Source organism: Larimichthys crocea, chromosome XIII, assembly GCF_000972845.2.
Source record: "Larimichthys crocea isolate SSNF chromosome XIII, L_crocea_2.0, whole genome shotgun sequence".
NCBI classification, from domain to species: Eukaryota; Metazoa; Chordata; class Actinopteri; family Sciaenidae; genus Larimichthys; species Larimichthys crocea.
In genome coordinates, this window is record NC_040023.1 from 12,825,546 (window position 1) to 12,830,933 (window position 5,388).

Sequence of the window (5,388 nt, forward strand, 5' to 3'; positions counted from 1 at the left end):
TAAGTTAAGTGAGGGAATGTATCTCTGAGAGTCAGACAGGGAGAAAGACAGACAGATATTCATTACCAAGATACAATCTGACACATATATGGAATATATTGTAGCTCTTGTAACAGGGTGGAGAGTGGCTTTGGGTGACGATATAGCTGCTGGATGCAGTCTCGATTGTTGTGCTCTCACAATTTCAGCACATTTTTATGACACGTTTACCGAGTGTATGAAATATTCCGGATAACTGCACTGTGTTTTGAAAGGTTCAGCCAGTAGAGGGTGATTTACCAACAGCGTGTCTACACAGTGAAGCCATCAACAGGGCTGCAACTGACAGATACATTCTTATCGATCATCTATTTATTATTTTCTTGATTAAACATTAGTATTATATAACCTTTAGTCTGTACGCCACAACTATACAACAACAGCGCTTTACAGGAAGTCCCCGCGGTTATTCATAAACCAGCCGACCTCAGAGCCTGAAGTGTAGACTTTACTCCGTCTCTATTTTTAATAGTCTGATACCAACGACACACCTGCTCGAACACCTGACCACCTGTTTCCTGAACAAACAAACATGTTAAACTGGACAAAAACAAACTATTTTTAAAGCTTCTTTGAGCTTTTTCACCATTTATAATAAAAAAAAAAAACACTTAGAATTTAAATGTATCATAAAGACGTATTAGATAGATGATATATTTATATTAGTGCTGTCAAAATTAACGCATTAATTTTGTCGATTAATTTTAAACAATCAAAGCGTTAAAAAAAAATAACACAATTAACGCAGTTTTGTTTACTTCTGGTGGCGGCTGTCCCATAACTTTTTTGAGCGCTGAATCGTACGTCGACGTCGCCGCCATTTTGGATGTGGCAAAGTAGAGCCTTGTTTCCCAGATATATTAGTGTATGTGTGTGTGTGTGTGTGTGTGTGTGTGTGTGTGTGTGAATGGGTGTATAAGAGGCATTAACTTAAAGCCCTCACGGAGACTGCGCCCTGGGCGGTCGCCCACATTGCCCACAGCTAAAACCGGCCCTGCTTGTATTAGTTTACAGGCAGATCTGCCACATCCAATATGGCGGACACGTTAACGTATCGCAGCAACAGACCAACCTGCTCAATGCGGCTTACAGGCTGCTTGAGATTGAAATTCACCCAAATAACTTTGATAGCAATAAAAACACATCACACTGTGCTTTAAGAAATAAGAAATAAAGCATTTACCTTCACCTTCTTTACCACCTGTAAAGAAATACAATGGTAATGTTAATGTGTGATCATGAATGAAGAACACAAACTGTGATTTAGAGTTTTGATCTATCAAACTTTCAGTTCATGAATTAAGGAGAATAAACATCTTTTAAATAATGACTGACAAGAATGCTGTTCCATGTGACCTCTGAACACATCATCAAGGCCATCATAAAATAATAACAGACCTTTACACCTGATAACGTGTGCGCTCTAACATCGAGTCTTTGTAACTCCTGTAAATGTTGTCATTCATCAGAGTTCAGTCGTTACATATTAATGATTTTCATACCAACATGTTGGTTTGAAGTTTAAAAGGGAAACACAACTGTTCATTCTATCAAGAACTTTTCTTGTTGCCATTTTGTTCCATAAATTTTTAAACTTTATTGACAGAGAGCAAAGGTAATATTTATTGCACCTACCAAGTTTGCCCTTCTTATACAAGACACCCAGCACAACAGCCAGAACACCCAAAACACCCAGAACACCCAGAGCACCTCTAACTACCCCAATAATGATCGATACATTTCATTCATTTCTAACTAGTGTAGCGGTACCGATCCATATCAACGAACCGCTGTGTGTACTGACCTCTGGCTGAACCGTCTGTCACATGTCAAATGAACACAAGACTCAAACTTGAGGACGCGGTTGGAATCTAGCGGTTGGAATTCTTTGGTTAATCTACCCGGGTTGATGGCGTGCACCAAATTAGTTTGCTTCACTTGGGTTTTGACAGTGTCGGTGAGATGGGCGCGCACGGAGTCGTAGATCAACAGGGATGGAGATTCGTGGAAAAAGCCGCCCGTATTACTCCGTGAGGCTCCTGACTACGGTAGCCTACGGAAATGTGTACCACGTAAAATCAGTTTGAGGTTAGTAAACACAACCAGAATTAAAGCTGCAAGCAGCGATGGTCGGGCCCTCGCAGATATGCGTACGTCGAAATGTGCGCACGTCGAAATGTGCGCATGTGGAAATGTGCATAGAGCGCCACGCCCACACAGTTCCCCCAAAATTCATAATTTTGATAACTTTTACTCAGGAAGTCTATATGAACACACCTACCAAGTTTGAAGTCAATGACGTAAAATCCCTAGGAGGAGTTCGTTCAAACATGACCCCTTGTCAACCAGCCCAAAATAGCAAAAATGACGATTTTCAAAAAAAAAAAAATCCAGGGAGCGCTAGAGCGCTTTTGCCCCGCCCCCTCATTAATTATGCAGCCGAACTGTGCATAATATTGGTCTTAACAAACATAACAAGTTTCAGACAGCTCTGACAAAGCATATGATAGCTGCACAGTTTTGCCCGAAAATCAGCAAAAAGCAGCACTTCAGCCTCCTGTGTTTCTCCGCCGTTTGTTTTCATGCGACACCGTAACTACAACGTGATGAAGCTCGATGCAACATCATGTCTTCAGCTTTGTAGAAGAAAACACTCACCAGTGTCTGGGTTCAGGTGGACCTTCTCACCGTTGGCATCTAAACACAAACACAATATAATCTGCTACAACCTGTTTTCAACAGCCTGGTTTTGTGTTCTCAGGCCTATCAAAACGACCACACTGGTGAAGGCATGTTCATTATTAGTCTGGCAGAGACGGGGGCAGGCTTGGGTCCTGCCAATAAGGTGATTTTGGGGTCACTCGGCCTGCAAACAATTTCTCCAATTTCATTAATTTATTGGTTAAAATCAAATATCGGGTCAATAAAAAAATGCAAAAGTGCATCCCTAATTGTAACAATATGAACAACACTGGCACAAAAACTCAATCAACAAAATATCAGGTATAAAATTTTAAACTTTAACAGAATCTACAGCAGAGAAATAAAGCACTTACCACCGAGAGGTATTTTCACCTCCTTTGAATGGTCTGTGAACAAAGACAAAGTTAACACACACAGAACAAACTGTTTTTATCTGTTTTGATGTTTTTGTCTATGTGGACAGTCACAGTGTCATGCAGCTCGGTTATTTGATGGAATCCTATCACAGTCAATTCAAACTGAACACAGCCTCAGAGACCAACAGAGGCCAGGTCACAGTTTGATGATGTTTGTCTCCTGATGCCCTCGGCATCCTGCTCTGCCTCAACTCTCTGTGATTAATGGACTTCCTGATGGACAGGTATCTTTACTTGTTGCCAGTTGTAGTTGCTGAGCTCGGACCAACGGGGGACAGACGACAACGTGTCACTCGGTGCAACTTTCAAATCAGTGAACAAAAAAAAACTCACCGGAGCTGCCAGAGGAGCCGCTGTCGAGAGAACGAGATGACCCTGAGAAGAGGAAAGAACCAGTTTAGGGACTTTACACTCACACCGAGGTAAAGTGAAACTGATTTGACTGATTTTTGAGAAAATTAAATGATTTTAAATGTGCCTTATAGCCTGAAAAATACAGTATAGTAGATTAAAAATGCTGAAACTATCGCTGTGTTCTGTGAACAGGCAGCACTTCAGCCTCCTGTGTTTGTCCGCCGTTTGTTTTCATGCGACACCGTAACTACAACGTGATGAAGCTCGATGCAACATCATGTCTTCAGCTTTGTAGAAAACACTCACCAGTGTCTGGGTTCAGGTGGACCTTCTCACCGTTGGCATCTAAACACACAAACACAATATAATCTGCTACAACCTGTTTTCAACAGCCTGGTTTTGTGTTCATAAACTTAATTTCAAGGAGACTTTCTGAGCCACGGTTGTAACAATATGAACAACATTGGCACAAAAACTCAATCAACAAAATATCAGGTATAAAATTTTAAACTTTAAACAAGATCTAACAGCAGAGATATAAAGCCGTCCCACCGAGAGGTATTTTCAATCACCTCCCTTGGAAGGTCTGTGAACAAGAGACAAAAGTAACACACCAGAACAAACGGTTTTTAATCTGTTTTGATGTTTTTGTCTATGTGGACAGTCAGCAGTGTCATGCGCTCGGGTATGTGATAGGAATCCTATCACAGTCATTCAAACTGAACACAGCCTCAAGACCAACAGAGGCAAGGTCCAGTTTGATTGATGTTTTCTCCTATGCCCTCGGCATCCCTGCTCTGCCCTCAACTCTCTGTGAGTAATGGACTTCCTGATGGACAGGTAACTTTACTTGTTGCCAGTTTGTAGTTGCTGAGCTCGGACCAACGGGGACAGACGAACACGTGTCACAGTGGCAACTTCAAATCATCAACAAGAGCACTCACCGGGCTGCAAGAGGAGCAACGTGAAGAAACGAGATGACCCTAGAAGAGGAAAGAACCATTTAGAGGAACTTTAACCTCGGTGTGAGCAGCTCACAGACAAGACCACAACAAGGTTCACTTTGTGGCATCATCGAGTTAACGAGGGATCATGGTTAATCAAGACGCTGATATGATCTGCTGCTGAATGTTGTGATACAGGCGGCTTGAGAATTCAATTTCAACCCAAACTTTGAAGCAATAAAGACACACCACACTGTGCTTTAAGAAATAAGAAATAAAGCAGTCACCTTAACCCGTACGTTACCCACCTGTAAAGAAAGACAATGGTAAAGGTTAATGGTGTGATCATGAATGAAGAACACAAACGGTGATTTAGAGTTTGATCTAGCAAACTTTCAGTTTACATGAATGAAGAAGGAGAAGAAAAACAGACCATCTTTTAAATAATGACTGACAGGAAGAAAGCGGTTTTACCATGTGACGCAGAAGTCTGAAAAGCGGACGGAAGGAGATCAAGCCAAGCATCAAGGCCATCATAAATAATAACAGAAATAACAGACCTTTAACATACAAACAAAACAATAACAAACCTGATAACGTGGTGCGCTTTACTAAACATCGAGTCTTTTTTGTATGCCCGTAAATGTTTGTGTCATTCATCAGAAGTTCAGTCGTTACAGACAACACATATTAATGATTTTCATACCAAACATGGTTGGTTTTGGAAGTTTAAAAAGGGAAAACAAAACAACAACTGTTCGATTCTAATTCGATCAAGAACTTTTTCTTGGTTGCCTTTTGCTCATGAATTTTAAAACTTTATATTTATCGATCTAGAATAGAGAGCGAAGGTAATATTTATTGGCACCAACCAATTATGGGGGAATTTAAAATCAGACGTCCTAACAACCTGGACGGAGGCTCCTCGCTAG